Raw genomic sequence first — 24275 nt, forward strand, 5'->3', positions numbered from 1 at the left:
TGAGGAGCCAAAGGTGCCCATTTCCACAAAAGGTCACAGGTATAGTGTAAAAAGTTCTATTATATGTTCCTTTTCAATCATACCTGCATAGATTGTATTCAAGTTTTAGTAAGACCTTGGAATGAGAAGGGCAACAGTAAATGTGATCCCAAATCTACTTTAATGTGTGACATACATTCATTTATTCATGTAGTGAATTGCTATTGAATGCTTACCGTATATATACAGGGCCCTTTGTAGGTGCTGTTCAATTTTGCATGTTCGTGGTATGGGTCAATAGGAAAGAGTGCTACCATCTACTGGCTGTACCTACCATAGGTGTGGGGGGAGGAGTAGAGGCCCACATGCCTAGTTTCTGCCAGCCCTGACATATAGTGTTCTTACAAGAAGTTTGGTGGTAAAGCACAGAAAAGTGAGTAGATTAGTCAGAGAGAAATTTTGAAAAGGAATGACATGGGCCTGCTTATAGGCAAAGGAGAAGCCCAGACAATAAGAAGAGACTGGAGATGAACGTTACTTTTTTTTTCCTTAACATATATTACATTACTTTTTTCCCCTTAACATATATTACATTACTTTTTTTCCCTTAAAAAAAAGTAATGTAATCTCTCATTACTTTTTTTTCCCTTAAACATACATTACTGTGTGTCATACATGGCAGTAGATACCATAGTAACCAAACTAAATATATCCCTGACCCCTTTGCCTTTATGCCCCATCCAGCTTGGCAACATAATGATTTCAACAATTGCTTCCTCCCAGGCTTACCTCCTCCACCCCTTGTCACCTTTTGGCCCTTCTTCCTTTGACTATGCAAACCCAGAGTACCTCCCTAATCGTGTTTTCTGCTGCTATGTTGATTGACTGCCTCCTCAGTTGGGTCCTCACTGCTGATTGGTGGCCTTGAATTCATATCTATTTGCATTTTCCGCAGTAGCTATCCAAACCTCTTCTGTTCCTTATTATCCTGTCTATTGTCCTTCTCAGTTGACTGTGCCTCCTGTGATGGGGTCTCTCAGCTTCCTTTCTACTCATCTCATAATCTTTTATTGCCATCCTCACTTTTCTATTTTCTTGCAACACAAAATAAGTAAATACACACAGGTATCCCTACCTACCTTCTGGTCAAGGTTTTCGGTCCCAAACCCTCCCACCTCCTCAAAGCTTATTCACAGCCACAAGCATCCCTCACTCTACTTGAAGAAGACATATTACCCACTATAGCAGAGTATATTACAGAATCATTGCCAAGCCATCTGTGCCTTGACGTCTTATATTTCCCTTAAAATTAGAGGGGGAAAAAACTGTAACAAGTGTTTTAAAGTTCAAAGAATTTAAATAAGTTAAAATAATAGTATTTATTAAATTAGCAAGTTTTAAAACTTAATTTTGTTCCCAAAGTAATAAATTTGTACTGCATAGATAATTTAGAAATTTAGATTAAAAGAGAAGAAAATAAAATCCATCACTATCCCGACATCCAGAAATAACCATGGCTAATATTATATCTATACTTCTAGTCATATAGATGTGTCAGATTACATGGTACCTATTATCATGTTACCTTCCTTTTTCACAATTTGTTTTCAATATTTTTATCTGTCCTTATATATTTTAATATATAATTTGTAAACATTTTAAATACTGTATAGTTTTACATAATTTATTTAATAAAACTTCCCTTTATGGGTATTTTATTTTCCCAGTGATTTATGTTTTAAATAATTATGTGATGAAATCTTTTTTTTTTTCCACACACACACACTGTATTTTATTTTTACAAGAGATAAATAGACTGACACCAAGCATTGTAAATGGATGACCACAACAAAAGCAACAATGATTGCAATTACCAAACACGAAACACACTCATACTATGTCATAATATTGACATTCAGTCCATTAATCCTCCACTGTAACAGCTCCTTTACTTTGCAGTGAAAATTGATTTGTATATTCTTTGCCTCTGAGTCCTTGTGGGATTTTTTTTTTTTAATTCAAACAGAAAGTCACAAAAATTATAATCATCCTCATCAGTTCACTCAGTCCCATGTAATTAATTTTTTTTTATCTTGATCTTTTGTTAGCACTTTTCTGAGTTCATCAGTTTTTCATTAGAGTTCTGAAAATGCTTATTCATTCAGTTCAGCAGTACAGTTACCAGAAACCTGTACTTGTCAGAGTCTTTTCTATGAATTCCTTGAAGATGAACCCCTTTTATAGGAACATATTTACAAAAGCATCAGAGTACACCCAGAACTGTCTGTAAATGACAAAAGACTTAAAAATGTCCACAGTTAAAGATTTGATGAAAGTTCATAATAGTGCAATTGACAAGGAAATTTAGTTATTTCTGAGATATGCGTTTTAAAGTAATAACTAGAATTATGACTTATAACGTTATACCAGAACATATAAGATTTTTAGAAATTTCACATAATGTCTGAAACATTTATATTAACATATTTCCATACAAATAACCCAAAGAAAGTTTAGTGTTAGTTGTTTTGTTTGTTTTTTTATACTGCAGGTTCTTATTAGTCATCAATTTTATACACATCAGTGTATACATGTCAATCCCAATCGCCCAATTCAGCACATATGTGATGAAATCTTGATAGCTAGACCCTTTTTGCAAATTCCTGATTATTTGTTTAGAATAAATTCCTTGAAGTTGAATTTTAGATCAAAGAATATTTACATTTTAAGCCTACTGATACCTGCTGCCAAATAATTGTACTTCACAATGGTTGTAACAAGTATTTAACCATCAGCAGTGTATAAGAGTATCTGTTTTCCCATACCTTTTCCAAAGCAGTGTGTAAAAGAGCAATCTTAGCCACTTTGCAAGGAGAAACTGGTATCTTATTTTGGTTTAATTTGCATTTCTTTGATTACTGAAGTCGCACATTTTTCTTACTGTCCATTGCATATCTTTTTTTGTAAATTGCCTGTTCATGAGCTTTTTCCTCTTCCCCTCATTTGTATGTTTATCTACTTTGATAATTTTGAGCTCATGGTTGTTCAAATTAGTAACAGTGTATTTTGTGCTTTCTGGTAGCTATAAATGGGGTTTTCCTTAACACAAAGGATAGACTGATTTTTCCATATAAGACTAGAGAAAAAATGATGTACATACATATGGCATACATACATACATATGTATATGTACACATATGTGTATGTGTGTGTATATCTGTCAAGCATAGCTTGACAAAGACAATACTGTTCTGTGTAGCTTATTGACCTTCTTTATGCAACATCACCTTATTGGTCATCATTCAGGGTTTTGGAATAATTAGTCATTTAGTAAAGTAAAGCATAATGACATTGATCTCAGTCTATTTGTCTGACTTGTAAATTTTTCTTCAGTAATATTATTGTACTGCATTTTCTCTTTTAAGTTTTTCAAACATTTTTCAAGTTTGCAGTAGGTGGCAACAACAGAAAGCATTCTTTCATTTGGTTCAAAATGTAATCAGGCATTTATAGGGGGCAATATAAAGGAACTTGCCCTAAATGTGAAGAGCTCTGTGATAGAGGCTACTCCAGAAATGTAAATTCAGTGTGAAATTTGTGAGTATTTCATAGCGCAGTTAGGAAGTAAGCTCCAACAAATACTCTTTTTGGGAAGTTGCATTTTATTTTCCAATGTTGCAGTGCTTACTTATTGTAGCATGTTTTACTATTTTGGGGAATCTTAACCCCCACTACCACCTCTTTTTATATTTACAGCGGAAGCCACTCAAGACAACCAGCCTCTTTTCTAGAGGAGTGGCCTTTTGAATGATGACCATTTAATACAGAGCCTTGAGTAATTTAACAGACTAAAAATACACGCTCAGAAAATGTGACCTTTTTAGGCCACTGCTTCCATTTTGAGTGGTCTTCATTGGAGTTTCAATTTGCTAATTTTAAAATTCAGGGTCAGTACATGTCTCAAGAGTATTTGTAATAATTTTCTGTAGAGCATAACATTCCCCCTGAAGTTGGTTAAACATTGTCTATAGTCCATTCACGAGAGGGGCAAGCAACATCGCCACAGAGGATCTGGGGACACACCTGCTTTTGTTTCCAGACTACAATGACAGGTGGGTATTCTGTCCCAGAGGCCAGGAAAGGTGGCTGTAAGGTAGCCCTAGTGGTTGTGAGTTTTGAGGGGGAAAGAGGAACACTTGCTACTCTGGTCATTAACTCTTCCTCCTCAGCTAGAGTACAGCTTAGAAGAGAAGGTTTCTGGTGAAGAACGGCTGTTGTTGGCTAACCAACACAGAAGAGATCCCTAAGCTTTACAGGTGGTTTTTAAAAGATTAAAGCATTAAAATTTTTCAGGCTAAGGAAAAAGAAGAATTTCATGAAGATTGAAAATACATTCCCAGCCCCTTGCAGGTTTAACTAGGTTCCAACAGAGTTCTTAAGAATTGATTCAGATATTCTTGAATCATATTTTCTGTATTTCCAAAGCACTTGTTATGAGGAGATGAACTGCTTCTATAATACTTATATGAACATTTCCACTTATATCTTGATGGGTCTTATTTGTTTGTCCAGGTTTTAGTAGTACCATATAGTTAAGCTAGTATTTTCTCTTGTGTTAGACTGCAGATACCTTTGAGACAAAAAATGTGATTTTTAAACTTCTTGTTGGCTTTTCTTTAGAACCAAGGACAGTATTCTGTGTCCCAGGAATACTGAGTAAACCATAACTGACTGTCCAAGAAAAAGAGGCATCATTAGTGGTCACTATTATCCCACAAAGAAATACAAAGAACATTCAGGAGATCTGGGATCAACTCCTGGTTCAGCCACAAATTCCAAGACTATGGGCAAATCTCTGAATCTCAGTTTCTTCATATGTAAAAAAAAGGGGACAGAGTAGATTTGAGTTTTAAGGTTTCTCCCAGATCCTTGATTCTCTGAGTCAGTATTTCTTCTCAAGATGGCTGAAACAGTCATTGCTTATTTATCTCATTTAGGAAATAACTGTATATCACCTGGTAACAGGATAGGCAGTATTAGGAGGAATGCAGACTAAGTAGCGGTAACATAGAGTCTCAAAAATTTTAGTGGCTCCAAAAGGGAAGAATGTTGTTTCAGTCTTCATTAACAGTCTTAAAGTAGGCAGGTACCCCAGGACAGATGGACAACTCTGATTCATCAGAACATTCAAAGCCCAAGGCTCCTCCTGTTTTGTTGCTTTGCCATTGCCTGGGGTGCTATCATCTGCATGGTAGAAGCTCACTCAGCATGGGACTTAAGAGAGTCCAGCACAAGCAGCTTTATCTCCAAGAAGACCTGGAAGTTACAAACATACTTCTACTCAAACCCCATTGGCTAGAACTCAGTCATGTGGTCACATCTACAACCAGGAGAATAGAAAAGTCTTTAGCAACGTGGCTTGTACCCACCTACAACTTTAAGAGTCGGGGTGGGGTAAGGGTTCTGTAACTAAAAGGAAAGAGAGGAGATTGTATACTGGGGGACAGTCTCCGCCACTATGCCTTCTGTTATGATTTTAAACCACTCTGATAGTTTTTATTTTACTGTTTATTGTTTTTCTATCTTATCTAATGAAATAGGCTGAGATCAGGATCTGTGATTTATCCCTATATGTGTACCCCACAGCCCATGTCAAGGTATCTTGAACATAAATGGCATTCAGTAAAAATGTGTATATTTTATTTATATGCTGACTTTTCAGAGCATTTAAGTAAGCACTGTGTCCAATAATCCTCCCTCCCGTTACGCTGCTCCATCTACTTATTGCTTGCGTAGTGAATGTTACATGTAAAACTTTAATTCTCAGCCTAGTTCAGGAGACTATATTGGAACCTATGAAGTAGTAAAATTTTTAAATATCTATTATAGATAAATAGATTGATCGATTGGGGGCAGGTTGCTACTAATAGCAACTACTGCCTTTTCTGGGTAGCATGATTACGTGTAATGGAAAACCAAGAGCTTTCCAGAGTGGCTTAAACATTTGGTTTTAAGTGTATTCCCTGGACATCACATATAATTACATTTATGAGAAACTTTATTTTTTAAATTTTTATTTATTTATTTATTTTAACATCTTTATTGGAGTGTAATTGCTTTACAGTGGTGTGTTAGTTTCTGCTGTATAACAAAGTGAGTCAGCTATACGTATACATATATCTGCATATCCCCTCTCTCTTTCATCTCCCTCCCACTCTCCCTATCCTACCCCTCTAGGTGGTCACAAAGCACCGAGCTGGTCTCCCTGTGCTATGCGGTTGCTTCCCACTAGCTATCTATTTTACATTTGGTAGTGTATATATGTCCATGCCACTCTCTCACTTTGTCCCAGCTTACCCTTCCCCCTCCCCATGTCCTCAAGTCCATTCTCTACATCTGCATCTTTATTCCTGTCCTGCCCCTAGGTTCTTCAGAACCATTTTTTTTTTTTTTAGATTCCATATATATGTGTTAGCATACGGTATTTGTTTTTCTCTTTCTGACTTACTTCACTCTGTATAGCAGACTCTAGGTCCATCCACCTCACTACAAATAACTCAATTTCATTTATTTTTATGGCTGAGTAATATTCCATTGTATATATGTGCCACATCTTCTTTACCCATTCATCTGTCAATGGACACTTAGGTTGCTTCCAAATCCTGGCTATTGTAAATAGTGCTGCAATGAACATTGTGGTACATAACTCTTTTTGAATTATGGTTTTCTCAGGGTATATGCCCAGTAGTGGGATTGCTGGGTCGTATGGTAGTTCTATTTTTAGTTTTTTAAGGAACCTCCATACTGTTCTCCATAGTGGCTGTATCAATTTACATTCCCACCAACAGTGCAAGAGGGTTCCCTTTTCTCCACACCCTCTCCAGCATTTATTTTTTGTAGATTTTTTGATGATGGCCGTTCTGACCGGTGTGAGATGATATCTCATTGTAGTTTTGATTTGCATTTCTCTAATGATTAATGATGTTGAGCATTCTTTCATGTGTTTGTTGTCAATCTGTATATCTTCTTTGGAGAAATGTCTATTTAGGTCTTCTGCCCATTTTTGGATTGGGTTCTTTGTTTTTTTGATATTGAGCTGCATGAGCTGCTTGTAAATATTTGAGATTAATCCTTTGTCAGTTGCCTCATTTGCAAATATTTTCTCCCATTCTGAGAGTTGTCTTTTCATCTTGTTTATGGTCTCCTTTGCTGTGCAAAAGGTTTTAAGTTTCATTAGGTCCCATTTGTTTATTTTTGGTTTTACTTCCATTTCTCTAGGAGGTGGGTCAAAAAGGATCTTTCTGTAATTTATGTATACAGTGTTAGGGAGTGTTCTAATTTCATTATTTTACATGTAGCTGTCCAGTTTTCCCAGCACCACTTATTGAAGAGGCTGTCTTTTCTCCATTGTGTATTCTTGCCTCCTTTATCAAAGATAAGGTAACAATATGTGCATGGGTTTATCTCTGGGCTTTCTATCCTGTTCCGTTGATCTATATTTCTATTTTTGTGCCAGTACCATACTGTCTTGATTACTGTAGCTTTGTAGTATAGTCTGAAGTCAGGGAGCCTGATTCTCTAGCTCCATTTTTCTTTCTCAAGATTGCTTTGGCTATTCGGGTCTTTTGTGTTTCCATACAAATTGTGAAATTTTTTGTTCTAGTTCTGTGAAAAATGCCATTGGTAGTTTGATAGGGATTGAATCGAATCTGTAGATTGCTTTAGGGAGTATAGTCATTTTCACAATGTTGATTCTTCCAATCCAATAATATGGTATATCTCTCCATCTGTTTGTATCGTCTTTAATTTCTTTCATCAGTGTCTTATAGTTTTCTGCATACAGGTCTTTTGTCTCCTTAGGTAGGTTTATTCCTAGGTATTTTATTCTTTTTGTTGCAATGGTAAATGGGAATGTTTCCTTAATTTCTCTTTCAGATTTTTCATCATTAGAGTACAGGAATGCAAGAGATTTCTGTGCATTAATTTTGTATCCTTCTACTTTACCAAATTCATTGATTAGCTCTAGTAGTTTTCTGGTAGCATCTTTAGGATTCTCTATGTATAGTATCATGTCATCTGCAAACAGTGCGTTTTACTTCTTTTCCGATTTGGATTCCTTTTATTTCTTTTTCTTCTCTGATTGCTATGGCTAAAACTTCCAAAACTATGTTGAATAATAGTGGTGAGAGTGGGCAACGTCGTCTTGTTCCTGATCTTAGTGGAAATGGTTTCAGTTTTTCACCATTGAGAATGATGCTTGCTGTGGGTTTCTCATATATGGCCTTTATTATGTTGAGGTAAGTTCCCTCTCTGCCTGCTTTCTGGAGAGTTTTTATCATAAATGGGTGTTGAATTTTGTCAGAAGCTTTTCCTGCATCTATTGAGATGATCATATGGTTTTTCTCCTTCAATTTGTTAATATGGTATATCACATTGATTGATTTGCATATGTTGAAGAATCCTTGCATTCCTGGGATAAACCCCAGTTGATCCTGTTGTATGATCCTTTTAATGTGCTGTTGGATTCTGTTTGCTAGTATTTTGTTGAGGATTTTTGCATCTATGTTCATCAGTGATATTGGCCTGTAGTTTTCTTTCTTTGTGACATCTTTATCTGGTTTTGGTATCAGGGTGATGGTGGCCTCGTAGAATGAGTTTGGGAGTGTTCCTCCCTCTGCTATATTTTGGAAGAGTTTGAGAAGGATAAGTGTTAGCTCTTCTCTAAATGTTTGATAGAATTCGCCTGTGAAGCCATCTGGTCCTGGGCTTTTGTTTGTTGGAAGATTCTTAATCACTGTTTCTGTTTCAGTACATGTCATTGGTCTGTTTCTATTTTCTATTTCTTCCTGGTTCAGTCTCAGAAGGTTGTGCTTTTCTAAGAATTTGTCCATTTCTTCCAGGTTGTCCATTTTATTGGCATATAGTTGCTTGTAGTAATCTCTCATGATCCTTTGTATTTCTGCAGTGTCAGTTGTTACTTCTCCTTTTTCATTTCTAATTCTGTTGATTTGAATCTTCTCCCTTTTTTCCTTATGAATCTGGCTAATGGTTTATCAATTTTGTTTGTCTTCTCAAAGAAACAGCTTTTAGTTTTACTGATCTTTGCTATCGTTTCCTTCATTTATTTCTGATCTGATCTTTATGATTTCTTTCCTTCTGCTAACTTTGGGTTTTTTTTGTTCTTCTTTCTCTAATTGCTTTAGGTGTAAGGTTAGGTTGTTTATTTGAGGTTTTTCTTGTTTCTTGAGGTAGGATTGTATTGCTATAAACTTCCCTCTTAGAACTGCTTTTGCTGCATCCCACAGGTTTTGGATCATTGTGTTTTCGCTGTTATTTGTCTCTAGGTATTTTTTGATTTCCTCTTTGATTTCTTCAGTGATCTCTTGGTTATTTAGTAGTGTATTGTTTAGCCTCCATGTGTTTGTATTTTTTACAGTTTTTTTTCCCTGTAATTGATATCTAGTCTTATAGCATTGTGGTTGGAAAAGATAGTTGATATGATTTCAATTTTCTTAAATTTATGAAGGCTTGATTTGTGACCCAAGATGTGATCTATCCTGGAGAATGTTCCATGCGCACTTGATAAGAAAGTGTAATCTGTTGTTTTTGGATGGAATGTCCTATAAATATCAATTAAGTCCATCTTGTTTAATGTATCATTTAAAGCTTGTGTTTCCTTATTTATTTTCATTTTGGGTGATCTGTCCTTGGTGAAAGTGGGGTGTTAAAGTCCCCTACTATTATTGTGTTACTGTCGGTTTCCCCTTTTATGGCTGTTAGCATTTGCCTGATGTATTGAGGTGCTCCTATGTTGGGTGCATACATATTTACAATTGTTATATCTTCTTCTTGGATTGATCCCTTGATCATTATGTAGTGTAATTGTTTGTCTCCTGTAATAGTCTTTATTTTAAGTCTACTTTGTTTGATATGAGAATTGCTACTCCAGCTTCCTTTTGATTTCCATTTGCATGGAATATCTTTTTCCATCCCCTCACTTTCAGTCTGTATGTTCCCCTAGGTCTGAAGTGGGTCTCTTGTAGACAGAATATATATGGGCCTTGTTTTTGTATCCATTCAGCCAGTCTATGTCTTTTGGTTGGAGCATTTAATCCATTTACATTTAAGGTAATTATCGATATGTATGTTCCTCTTATCATTTTCTTAATTGTTTTGGGTTTGTTATTGTAGGTCTTTTCCTTCCTTGTGTTTCCTGCCTAGAGAAGTTCCTTTAGCATTTGTTGTAAAGCTGGTTTTGTGCTGCTGAATTCTCTTAACTTTTGCTTGTCTGTAAAGGTTTTAATTTCTCCATCGAATCTAAATGACACCCTTGCTGGGTAGAGTAATCTTGGTTGTAGATTGTTTCCCTTTCATCACTTTAAGTACGTCCTGCCACTCCCTTCTGGCTTGCAGAGTTTCTGCTGAAAGGTCAGCTGTTAAACTTACGGGGATTCACTTGTAAACTTATGGGGATTCATTTGTATGTTATTTGTTGCTTTTCCCTCGCTGCTTTTAATATTTTTTCTTTGTATTTAATTTTTGATAATTGCATTAATATGTGTCTTGGCATGTTTCTCCTTGGATTTATCCTGTATGGGACTTTCTGCGCTTCCTGGACTTGATTACTTCCTTTCCCATATTAGGGAAGTTTTCAACTATAATCTCTTCAAGTATTTTCTCAGTCTCTTTCTTTTTCTCTGCTTTTTCTGGGACCCCTATAATTTGAATGTTGGTGTGTTTAATGTTGTCCTAGAGTTCTCTGAGACTGTCCTCAATTCTCTTCATTCTTTTTTCTTTATTCTGCTCTGTGGTAGTTATTTCCACTATTTTTTCTTCCAGGTCACTTATCCGTTCTTCTAACTCTGTTATTCTGCTATTGATTCCTTCTAGAGAATTTTTAATTTCATTTATTGTGGTGTTCATCATTGTTTGTTTGCTCTTTAGTTCTTCTAGGTCCTTGTTAAACGTTTCTTGTATTTTCCCCATTCTATTTCCAAGATTTTGGATCATTTTTACTATCATTACTCTGAATTATTTTTCAGGTAGACTGCCTATTTCTTCTTCATTTGTTTGGTCTGGTGGGTTTTTACCTTGCTCCTTCATCTGCTGTGTGTTTCTCTGTCTTCTCATTTTGCTTAACTTACTGTGTTTGGGTCTCCTTTTCACAGGCTGCAGGTTCGTAGTTCCCATTGTTTTTGGTGTCTGCCCCCTGTGGATAAGGTTGGTTCAGTGGGTTGTGTAGGCTTCCTGGTGTAGGAGACTGGTGCCTGTGTTCCGGTGGATGAGGCTGGATCTTGTCTTTCTGGTGGGCAGGACCGTGTCCGGTGGTGTGTTTTGGGATATCTGTGAACTTATTATGAGTTTAGGCAGCCTCTGTGCCAGTGGGTGGGGTTGTGTTCTTGTCTTGCTAGTTGTTTGGCATGTGGTGTCCAGCACTGGAGCTTGCTGGTCGTTGAGTGGAGCTGGGTGTTAGCACTGAGACAGAGATCTCTGGGAGAGCTCTCGCCGATTGATATTACGAGGGGCCGGGAGGTCTCTGGTGGACCAATGTCCTGAACTCGTCTCTCCCACCTCAGAGGCTCAGGCCTGACACCCGGCAGGAGTACCAAGACCCTGTCAGCCACACAGCTCAGAAGAAAAGGGAGAAAGGAAAATAAATAAATTAATTAATTAAATTAAATAAAGTTATTGAAATAAAAAAGGTAAAAAATTAAAAAGTAATTAAAAAAAAGAAGACAGCGACCAAACCAATAAAACACTCCAATGATAACAAGCGCTAAAAACTATACTAAAAAAAAAAACAGACAGACAGAACCCTAGGAGAAGTGGTAAAAGCAAACGTATACAGACAAAATCACAGAAAGAAGCATAAAGATACACACTCAAAAAAAGAGAAAAAGGGAAAAAAAAATATATATATATATCTAAAAGGAAGAGAGCAACCAAATCAATAAACAAATCTACCAGTGATAATAAGCTGTAAATACTATACTAAGATAAACATAAAACTAGAAACAAATTAGATGCAGAAGGCAAACCCCAAGTCTACAGTTGCTCCCAAAGTCTACTGCCTCAGTTTTGGGATGATTTGTTTTCTATTCAGGTATTCCAGAGATGCAGGGAACATCAAGTTGATTGTGGAGATTTAATCCGCTGCTCCTGAGGCTGCTGGGAGAAATTTCCCTTTCTCTTCTTTGTTCGCACAGCTCCTGGGGTTCAGCTTTGGAGTTGGCCCCGCCACTGCGTGTATGTCGCCTGAGGGCATCTGTTCTTCACTCAGACAGGACGGGGTTAAAGTAGCAGCTGATTAGGGGGCTCTGGCTCACTCAGGCCGGGTGCAGGGTGGGGTATGGAATACGGGGCGAGCCTGCGGTGACGGAGGCCAGCGTGATGTTGCAACGGCCTGAGGTGCACCGCATGTTCTCCCCGGGAAGTTGTCCCTGGATCACGGGACCCTGGCAGTGGTGGGCTGCACAGTCTCCCGGGAGGAGAGATGTGGATAGTGACCTCTGCTTGCACACAGGATTCTTGGTGGCTGCAGCAGCAGCCTTAGCGTTTCATGCCCATCTCTGGTGTCTGCGCTGATAGCCGTGGCTCGCACCCATCTCTGGAGCTCATTTAGGCGGTTCTCTGAATCCCCTCTCCTCGCGCACCCCGAAACAACGATCTCTTGCCTCTTCGGCAGCTCCAGACTTTTTCCTGGACTCCCTCCCGTCTAGCTGTGGTGCACTAGCCCCCTTCAGGCTGTGTTCACACAGCCAACCCCAGTCCTCTCCCTGGGATCTGACCAGTGAAGCCTGAGCCTCAGCTCCCAGCCCCCACCCATCCCAGTGGGTGAGCAGAGAAGCCTCTCGGGCTGGTGAGTGTTGGCCGGCACCGATCCTCTGTGCGGGAATCTCTCTGCTTTGCCCTCTGCACCCCTGTTGCTGGGCTCTCCTCTGTGGCTCTGAAGCTTCCCCCCACCCCATCCCCACCAGTGAAGGGGCTTCCTAGTGTGTAGAAACGTTTCCCCCTTCACAAGCTCCCTCCTAGAGGTACAGGTCACGTCCCTATTCTTTTGTCTCTGATTTTTCTTTTTTCTTTTGCCCTACCCAGGTGGGGAGTCTCTTGCCTTTTGGGAAGTCTGAGGTCTTCTGCCAGCATTCAGTAGGTGTTCTGTAGGAGTTGTTCCACATGTAGATGTATTTTTGATGTATTTGTGGGGAGGAAGGTGATCTCCACGTCTTACTCCTCCACCATCTTGAAGGTCCTCCTCTATTTATGAGAAACTTTAAAACAGATCTTTCTCTGAAAGATTTTTGGGTTCTGTCTTCTCTGTTCCCTTCATTAGTGTGAATAATAAAGAGCTGACTGCAGTGCTGAGTGTGGGTCTACACAGAGTGAGCTGTTTATGGGTAGCCATATAAAGCTCATTTTAAAAGCAGGCCACACTTTACTGACTCTGTGTTAACATCTTCTCCACTCTGACTTCTGGTTTTTTCTCTGTGAACTTGTACACTGTAATCCAATATGGGAATGAAAAGTGCTGGTGTGTGCCTTACCAGTTTTACATTTGATAAGAACTACCTTGGAAGAATTGTCCTATTTGCTCATATCCAGTTTCCTCAAATCTTCCCCCTTCAAGTTTACCTACTTTTATAACTGACTGTAACCACCCAGCTCAAAATCATCATTCTATCAGAAAGAGAAGAAGGCTTGGTTCAAGCCCTGGGCAAACTGCAGCATAAGGACAAGGTGTGTTTGTATAAGACAAGCCTTTATTCCCTTTACAAACATACCAACTTGCCAAAGACAGGCAAATGGCAAATACTGGCTATCGTCTGGACCAGGAAGAGTGGCTCCCAGCCTTTACTCAGCCTCACCCCACATTCCCAGAGCTCTCACTGAGCCTCAACACCAGGCTGTTCTTGGGACATTTTTCTCCAAGGGATAGGACACATTTTTTTCAGCTAAGGGCTTGATCTTACCTTTCTATGTCAACAGAGGGCAGCAGAGGGCACCACTCTGTAGCCTAACCTGTAAGCCTCAAACTGGGTGAGGCTCAATCCCCTAGCTCCTACAGAGACAAATAACATGGGTGATTTTTTTAGCTATGGCTAAGACTAGGGCTGTTACAGGCATGGTGGGGGGTGGAGGAGGGGTGGGTTGCTAAACATTTTGCATTATGTAGAAAAGTCCCATGCATGGAAGAATATTCCCACCCCCAAATGTTAGTTAACTTCCTTCTGGTATTGTTTTCCAACCTCAAGTAAAGCATTCCTGCCTAACTTAGCACTTTCACCATTTTGTGTTGTTACTCATCTTAGCAAAGCTCCTTGATACTACAAACGGGCCTTTTCATCTTTGCATTTTCACTTTTTAAACTCATTTTAGATTTTAGTCATTGAATGATCGTAGACAGATCTTTAACAGGGGAGAGACAAGAGGTAATGGATAGAATTTAAAAGTATGTCAGTAGGTTACAGAGTTTAGATAGAGCTGGATTAGATGAACCCATCTTCTTGAACCTTAATTTTCTCACGTATAAAATGAGACTAACATATACCCTATTTTAAAATACCCTGTAAATTGTAAAGTGAAGGACAAGATTTTTTACAAAGAATGTCTAGGACCAGATTTGTTCCCAATTTTTATTTTTGGAAATTAGATATCCAAACCTCTGAAAGAGCACAACTATATAAAGAAGATATTTTAGCACAAAAGACATGGTATATAATACGGGACATAAAAAAATAACAAGAAACAGATATGTATTATACGTATATATCATTGAATAGTGATTTTTAAAGTTTTTGTACCACAACGCACAGTGGGAAGCATAGCTTTTATAGTGTCCCATTACACACATATAACAAGTTTCTTGAAACAATATACTTAACTTCACCACATGGGCTATACTATTTTCTGTTCTATTTTATCTAATTTTTAAAATGATACTCATGGCCTATTAAATTAATTTTTTATTGAAGTATAGTTGATTTACAATGTTGCATTAATTTCTGCTGTACAGCAAAGTGATTTGGGTATATATTTGTTATATTATATATATTCTTTTTCATATTCTTTTCCATTATGACTTATCACAGGATGTTGAATATAGTTCCCTGTGCTATACAGTAGGACTTCGTTGTCTATCCATCCTGTATATAGTAGTTTGCATCTGCTGACCCCAACCTCCCAATCCACCTCTCTCCCACCCCCTCCCCCTTGGCAGCCATAGGTCTGTTCTCTATGTCTGTGAGTCTGTTCTGTTTTGTAGGTAGGTTTATTTGTGTCATATTTTAGATCATATACATATATATATATATGTATATATGAGATCTGTTAAATTCTTATTTTCCCAACAACAACAACTTTGATTCTTTAAAACAAATATGTCAAATATCTGAGTCCATCAAAAGTAAATATTTCAGGTGCCTCTTTTCCTAGGGCTCTGTGCATATAGTCTGCCTGGGTGGTCCTGAACAATTCATTTCATGAAATAAATTCTAACAGCTTGCTTTTCATTTGCCTGTTATTGCTCTTACCACTATCACAGATCAGGCTGCCAGGCCATGGATTATTCACAGGCCTGTGGATCATACCCTTAAAATGGACTTCTTCAATAATTACTGTAGCATAACTTTTAAAATGGATGACCATACATATTCCTCTGAAAACATATCCAGTTGTTTGGATGCTTTTTGTTTGAGACTCCCAGTCAAGTTATTTTTCTCTTACAAACAGACTAGTATAATGAGCGCATAGGTTCTGGAAACTGCTGCCCTTTTTTTTTTAAACTGGCTTTGTGATTTCAAATTATTTAGCTTTTCTGTGTCTCACATTCCAAATCTTAAAACGGGGATCAAAATACCTACTCAAATCATTGTATTAATTGAGGTATTTATATGAGGCCCTTAGCATAATAGTTGATATATAGTACAAATTGATAAAAGTCACTGACTTTATTTTTTTTTAATTTATTTTTATTGAAGTATAGTTGATTTACAATGTTGTGTTAGTTTCAGGTCCCCCCCGACCCTTCTCCCTTTGGTAACCATAAGTTTGTTTTCTATGTCTGTGGGGTCTGTTTCTGTTTTACGTATAAGTTCATTTGTATCTTTTTTTTTTTTTTTTTTAGATTCTACATATAAGTGATAGCATATGGTATTTGCCTTTCTCTGTCTGGCTTACTTCACTTAGTATGATAATCTTTTTTTTAAAAAATGAATTTATTTATTTATTTTTTTTTTGGCTGTGTTGGGTCTTTGTTGCTGCTTGCAGGCTTTCTCTAGTTGCGGTGAGCGGGGGCTACTCTTCGTTGTGGTGCACAGGCTTCTCATTGCGGTGGCTTCTCTTGTTGCAGAGCACGGGCTCTAGGCGTGTGGGCTTCAGTAGTTGTGGCACGTAGGCTCAGTAGTTGTGGCTCACGGACTCTAGAGCGCAGGCTCAGTAGTTGTGACGCACGGGCTTAGTTGCTCCGCAGCATGTGGGATCTTCCTGGACCAAGGCTCAAACCCATGTCCCCTGCATTGACAGGCAGATTCTTAACCCCTGCACCACCAGGGAAGTCCCTGGTATTGAGTTCTAAAACGAACTCCTCGTGTGAATTATTACGTGTGAGACATCACGCAAGATAATGGACAACGTAAAAGCAATATGGCTGTCCCTTATAATAAAAGGAAAACCATAACATAGAAGTGTAGCTCAATGATAGTTATTCTGCTAAGTAGTACTAAGCTAATGACATTTAGGTAGCATGTAGCTTTCTGATTATCTCTCTATCTCCTTTGATGCAAGGACAGATTTTAGTAGTATTTATGAGAATGTTTTTCCTTAGATGGTTCTTAAAAATCACTTTCTCATGGACACATTTCCTGGGAGCTGGACAGCAACAACAACAAAGTTCAAGTAATAGTCTGCCGAGGCCTTTGAATGTTGAAATGTGAATATTGAAAATGTTGTCTGAATAAAAAATAAAAATAAATTTTAAAAATTAAAAAAAATAAAAAGAATGAGGAGGTAGAGGATGTGACCTGGGACTCTCCGGATTAGAAAGACCCACTCAGAGCCTTAGTCACAATCTCTCATAGTTTAAGTGAAGGAAAAAAAAAAAGGAATTGTTGTTTGAGGAACCGTATACTTTGGAAACAGGGAAAGTTAGGGTTAATGTTCTGATACGGAAGTGGAGAATTCTGACTAGTGTTCTCACCTATTAGACAGATTGTTTTTTATATTAGTTCATGAAAATACATCTTTATGTAGGAAAATTTAGCTTTTTTTTGATAAAGAGAATTTCTGGTCACCTCCCTTAACTTCCTCAGGGTTTTACCCCACTCACCTTCAGAACCTCAGAAAGTATTCCTCAACCTACCAAAGGAAAATGATTTGGGTGAGCTTTTCTTTGGAAGACGTGTCACTAATACATATTTTTTAAATTTCCTGCAAAGATCTGTTCAAGCTTTATCATAAGCACAATAAAGAATCTTTATTTTGTTTATTCTAACAACAACAATGAAACAAAGAGAGCTATCAGTATCATTTTCTGCATATCTTCTATATGCAGGTACTGTGCTTAAGTCTTTTTTTTTTTTTCTTTTTGGACTGTGCTGGGTCTTCGTTGCTGTGCGTGGGCTTTCTCTAGTTGCGGCGAACTGAGCGGGGGCTACTCTTCGTTGCGGTGCGCGGGCTTCTAATCACGGTGGCTTCTCTTATTGTGGAGTACAGGCTGTAGGTGTGCGGGCTTCAGTAGTTGTGGCTCGCAGGCTCTAGAGCACAGGCTCAGTAGTAGTGGTGCATGGGCTTATTTATCCGCAGCATGTGCGATCTTCTCGGACCAGGGATCGAACCCATGTTCCCTGCGTTGGCAGGCAGATTCTTAATCACTGCGCCACCAGGGAAGTCCCTGTACTGAAGTCTTTACATGTGTTATTTTACTTAACTTTCACGTAATAGGCATAGCCTATTATCCCCACTTTATTTTTCCTCTTCCAGGTTTATTGAGATATAATTGACATACAACACTGTATGAATTTAAGGTGTACAACATAATGATTTGACTTACATACGTTATGAAATGACTACCACATAAGTTTAGTTAATATCTATCATCTTATATACATACAAAAGAAAAAAAAGAAAAAACATTTTTCCCCTGTGATGAGATCTCTTAGGATTTACTCTCTTAACTTTCATATATAACATACAGCAGTGTTAATTATATTAATCATGTTGTACATTACATCCTTAGTACCTATTTATCATATAACTGGAAGTTCATACCTTTTGACCACCTTTGTCACCATACAAAGATGTTACATTATTAATGACTATATTCCCCACACTGTACATTTCATCCTCCCTCTAATAATGAGAAACTGACACTCAGGTTTACCTGAACATACATAACTAATAAATAACAGAGTCAGGATTTGAACCCAGATCTCTTTACTAGCTTCTAACCACATTGGTGCCTGTGAAGGAAATCCGAATCTTCATGCATTAGAACTGAGGTCATCATACTCTTTCTTTTTCTTGGTGTTTATGACAAAAATTGTCACTGGGTCATAATACTTTAACTTCTCTTAGGTTCTGGCTTAACTGAGTCATTTTCCTTTAAAAAAAACACATTTTTTTTTCTCAAGAAAAAAACCAACTCTAGAATAGCTCACATTTTTATGCCAGAATAATTGTACCTTAACTTCTATTCTTAAATTTTTTCCTAATAATGAGTTTTGAATATCTTCTTGGGAAAGGAGACCAGTCATCTTCTAGTCATTACTGAAATTTGAAGAGGTTCATTTGGTTCTTTAAAGAGCTTACTCACCTTGATAATGGCTTTGTAGTGCTCCACACTTAGTATGCCCACGTGCTGAAATAAAAAATTACTTGTGACTATGGGACTTGGCTTAATATCTCTAGAGGTGCAATGTCCCATTCAGTAGCCACTAGCCACATGTGACTATTTATTTTTCAATTTAAATTAATTTAATTAATTAATTAATTAATTAATTAGAGATGCAAGAGGGAAGAGATATGGGAACATATGTATATGTATAACTGATTCACTTTGTTATAATGCAGAAACTAACACACCATTGTAAAGCAATTATACTCCAATAAAGATGTTTAAAAAAAATAAATAAATAAATAAATTAATTAATTAATTAAGATTAAATAAAATTTAAAATTCAGTTCCTCAGTCATACTGGCCACATTTCAAATGCTAATGTATGAGACAGTGCAAATTATAGAACATTTCTATCATCACAAGAAGTTCTCAGGAAGTATTGCTCTAGGATGTACGTTTTTCATGGCCCCCTTTCCCTACCTTCCAAATTCTGTCCCTAAAACAACATTGGCCTCCTTGAAGAATAACCTGTGCAGTTTCTGTAATTTGGGGATACAACTTATCTTCCCAATGATTTCCCACGATGTTTGACATAGAGAAGTTTTTGTTGGCCCAGTTGGTATTTCTGTGCTCTAGGGAGGCATGCTAACCCAGACTAAAGTTCATCTTACTAAAATGGCAAGTCTGTAGAGCCAGCTAATTTTTATTTGCCAGATTACGTATTAAACCAATATCTTAGGTGGCTGTTATTAGAACCATTTATATACTCTGTTTTGTTGAATTGCTTCAGAGACCTACCCTGATCCTTGATTGAGTAGTGATGTTGCTCTCAGAGCTTACAGGCAACGTGTTAGCTTCTGTAGCAGATTTGGCCATCTCATTGACATGTTCCACAAAGAGGTTGCCTGTATTAGTTAGTCTGTATTATTTGGAAGTGTTTGTTTTGTTTGTTTATTTTTTGTTTTTTTAATAAATCCAATTCTTCCAGTGTATCCTGGTTGGCTTTGATTGCTGTTGAAGGAAACAGAGATGTATATTCATCTTCTTTCCATTTGTGGGTTCTAAAATAATCCTGGTACATGGACATATTGATTGATATAGATTAGTGTGGTGCACTCAGGCCTACTAGGAATGTACCAGTACTACATTGGTCTTGAGCACACCCATGTCGCATGGGTAAATTTCTTTGGTCTGTCTTTTCCATAGTGACATACCACAATAAGCTCCTTTAGAGAAATTTGTTGAATATGTTGTTTGCCAGTGATATTTTATTGCTTGAGTATATAGAACAATATACTGAACATCTTTCCTGCATATAAAATAGTCCTGGGAAGTTGGGTGTCTTTTTCCCCCAAGTGAGGTAAGCAGTGAGCAGTACTTACTAGTGTCAGGTTTGAACCCTTTATAACCACATAGAAACAGGCAACCGCTCTCCTTCTCTCAGCTGTACAAATAATCTGATTGAGAGATAGAGCAGATATCTGTTCAGAATGTTCTTGGTTACTGGACACCTTATAACCAAGGCCTTATATTAACCACCATTGTTCCAGTTTCAAGGATTTAAGGTCATTCCCAAAGTTCAAAAAAGATATGATCAGTATTAGTAAAGTATTGGTAATTGTAAAGTGAAATGATGGGATACAGGGCAATAAATTATATTAATCTCCACTTCTGTGTAACTTTGAAAAAATTTAAAATGAAGAGGAAAAAATGAACACTTCTCAATACTCTTTAATGACCTATATGGGAAAAGAATCTAAAATAAAGAGTGGATATATGTATATGTATAACTGATTCACTTTGCTGTACAACAGAAACTAACACAACATTGTAAATCAACTATACTCCAATAAAAATTTTTAAAATTTTGTTGACGATACTAAGCTAAAAAAAAAGAGTAAACAGTGTCACAAGTTTTTTTGTTGTTTTTTTTGGGGGGGGTTGTTTTGTTTTGTTTTTGCTACTGAGTTGTATGAGTTCCTTGTATTTTTTGGAAATTAACCCATTATCAGACAATATATCTGGTTTACAAATATTTTCTTCTACTCTGTAGGTTGCCTTGTCATTCTGTTGACTGAAGCTTTTTAGTTTGATATAGTCCCACTTGTCTATTTTTGCTTTTGTTGCCTCTGCTTTTGGTGTCATTTCAAGAAATTATTGCCAAGACTGATGTCAAGAATGAGTAAGGGACTTGAACAGACAGTTCTCCAAAGAAGACATACAAATGGCCAATAGGTATATGAAAAGGTGCCCACCATCATTAATTATCAGGGAAATGCAAATCAAAACCACAATGAGATATCACCTCACACCTCTTAGGATGGCTTATTATTTTTTAAAAAGATAACAAGTGTTGGGAAGGTTGTGGAGAAATTGGAACCCTTGTACACTTTTGAAGAGAATGTAAAATAGTGCAGCAGCTATGAAAAACAGTATGTAGATTTCTCATAAAATTAAAAATGGAACTACCATAGGATCCAGCAATCTCACTTCTGGGTATATATCCAAAAGAATTGAAATCAGGATCTCAAGGAGATATCTGCACTCCCATATTTATTGCAGCACTATTCACAGTAGCCAACATATGGAAACAACCCAAGTGTCCATTGACAGATGAATGAATACAGAAAATGTATATACTGTATGTACAATGGAATATTATTCAGCCTTTAAAAAGGAAATTCTGCCGTTTGCGACATGGATGAACCTGGAGGACATTATGCTAAGTAAAATAAGCGAGTCACAAAAAAGACAAATACTGCTTGATTCCACTTATACGAGTTATCCAAAATAGTCAAACTCATGAAAGCAGAGAATACAATAGTGGTTTCCAGGGCCTGAGGGGAGAGGGAAATGGGGATTTGTTATTCAATGGGTATAAAGTTTCAGTTATACCAGATGAATAAGTTCTAGAGGTCTGCTGTACAATATAGCGCCTATAGCTAACAATATGGTATTTTATTGTGCATTTCAAAATTTGCTGAGAGTAGGTCTCATGTTAAATGTTCTTACCACAAAAACTAACAACAGTATCAGCAATAACAAAAAACCCAAGGAACACGAGGAACTCTGGGAAATGTCAGATATTTCTACTACCTTGACTGTGATTATGGTATCATGGGTATTTGCATAGTTCCAAGCTTATCAAATTGTACACATTAAATATAGTAGTTCTTTGTATAGCAATTACACCTCAATAAAGCTGTTAAAATTTTTTAAATAAGAAAAATTTGTTTAATATCATGAGCTCTTTGGGAATTTAATTATAGCTGTTTTTGTTATTAGTAATAAGACATCTTACTAAAACAAAAATTAGCTCAAAGAAACATTAACAGCTCTTTTGGAGCTGCATCTTAATTGAATGTCAGAAGTTTAATAAGCCAATGAGGAAATGCCCTACCTTATTTAAATGTAGCAGTAAATTACTCTTTCACACCCACTTTTGATTCATCGCAAATGTCAGCAAGGTGATATTGTTCTACCAAACAATTACATTTATGTAATATTTTCTTATCTATTTCCTTAATCGTTAGGTTGTTATTCCCATTATTATTTCTCTACTATTTTGCTTTTACAAGTCTTGGTGTGCAGGGCATACTTGTCTACTGGGCATCAGTTTTAGAGACTCTTTCTCTGACTTTGATTTGTTTTTATCACATCAGATCAGGCACATTGTTGAACAGCAAGAAAAGGGTTAAAGAAAATAGCTCTAATGAATAAAAGATTGTGATATCTTCTATATGCATGCACTGATTTCACCAAAATTCTGATTCCCTCATTCAGTAGTAATAATAATGTTTTCATGACTATTGCAGCGCTTACACACACACACACACACACACACACACACACACATACGCGCGCGCACACACACCCTCCCTCCTCAGGCTGCCAGTCTGCCCTCATTCAGTAGCAATAATAATGTTTTTATGACTATTGCAGCGCTTGCACACACACACACACACAAACACACATACGCGCGCGCACACACACACGCACACCCTCCTTCCTCAGACTGCCAGTCTGTCCTAAGGCAGTGGCAGACGCCCCTGATTGGTGGGCTCTGTTTATTCTGTGACCAGATTCCTTCTGAAAGAAGGCAGGCCATGACTGCCTGAACTCTATTGGCCGGGGCTGCTCTGGACCCTCCCTTTCTTTTTCACAGCACACACCACAGCGAAGTCTGTGCGGAATCCTAAACCAGCCCAATTTACATCCATTCATGAATCTGTGACGTCAGCAAGCCTTCGGGCTCCTTTGCGGTGGGCGGGAGGATTGTGTGGGTAGAATCCCCCTCCCCCTTATTTTTCTAATTCTGCAAGGCTTTTTAAATTAACCTTACATCTTTTTAAAGCAAGAAAATGGAACGGCATGTGTAGGAATTCTTCATTGTTGTGAGTATCGCACTCTGTTTTTCTGTTTCATCAGCATTTATTTCACAAGGACAGATGGAGAATGTATTTGTGATTTGAGGTGATTAGAAAACTGATATTATTGAAGGAGACACGATGAGAGAGACAGACAGAAGCAAAGAGAAACCTGAAACCCCGTTACAGCTAGGAGCCTCTGAAACTGACAGCTGGTTTTCCTTTGCTTGTCTGCCTGCTAGACGTGGACATTTTTCATTTACGGTTCTGCACGTTACCTCTGGATGCTGGCTTGGCTTTCCTTAAAGGGAGATTCATCTCTCTGAGCGATGATGTGAATTGCATTATAGGAGAAGCCCAGAACTGGTACCAGAAAGGTGCTGGAGAAAGCCGGGCCAGCTAGACAGAGCAGGTTCTAGCCTGATGAGCACTTGTCTTCCTTTCTGCCGTCCTTTCTGTTGTTTCTCACCCTTCACCTTGCCTTTGTTTCATAATTGTATAACAGTCAATATCTTGGGATTGCAGTTTGGGGAAGATGAATACCAGTTCAATCTTTTTTTTTTTCCAAAAGCTTTTATTATGGGAGCTGTAGTCGTATATGTATACATATTTATAGCTCTTTATGTCACTCTGTACGTTTTATTTACGTTTTCAAAAACCTAAAGCCTGCACCAGAGGCAAAAGGGGAATTATCCTTAAATTCTGATTTGTTAAATATCCCCTAATGAAAACTAAGAAGTGGTTTCTTAGTATATCCCGTAATTATATGCCTAGAAATGCGCATGAGCATTTTTCTAAGATGAACTTCCAACTGAAAATCGTTTATTCCACTGTGTCTGGGGAACACGGAAAACTTCTGATGTTCCAGGTATTAAGTTGGTTTGATAGTTTGATTGGAGTTTTAACAGAAAGTTAGTCTTTGTGACTGAATTTGTTTTCCAAGGCTCTGGTTGATTCTGGTGAAAGTTGTGGTAGTAAAGAAGAGGGATGTGACATTGTGACATGTTCTACCCCTGGGGCAGCTCCTCAACCCATATAATCTAATAGCATTTTCCAACTGCCTCACTTAGAGCAGTTTATAGTCTAGTCAGCAGCATGTA

At 37.6% G+C, this 24275-nt stretch overlaps 1 protein-coding gene across 4 annotated transcripts in view; it reads left to right on the forward strand.

The window, feature by feature from the left end:
* MAP3K13 (mitogen-activated protein kinase kinase kinase 13) overlaps positions 1–24275 on the forward strand; it is a 171393-nt gene that overhangs the window by 53431 nt on the left and 93687 nt on the right. Inside the window, exon 1 of one of the 4 annotated variants that reach the window (XM_036850220.1) lies at positions 23137–23202. The exons of the other annotated variants lie outside the window; for them this stretch is intronic. The gene's annotated coding sequence lies outside the window, so the exon portion shown is untranslated. Of the gene's footprint in view, positions 1–23136; positions 23203–24275 lie in introns of those variants that run through there. 4 annotated transcript variants of the gene reach the window in all.

This window comes from Balaenoptera musculus, chromosome 4 (genome assembly GCF_009873245.2).
Source record: "Balaenoptera musculus isolate JJ_BM4_2016_0621 chromosome 4, mBalMus1.pri.v3, whole genome shotgun sequence".
In the NCBI taxonomy this organism is placed as follows: Eukaryota; Metazoa; Chordata; class Mammalia; order Artiodactyla; family Balaenopteridae; genus Balaenoptera; species Balaenoptera musculus.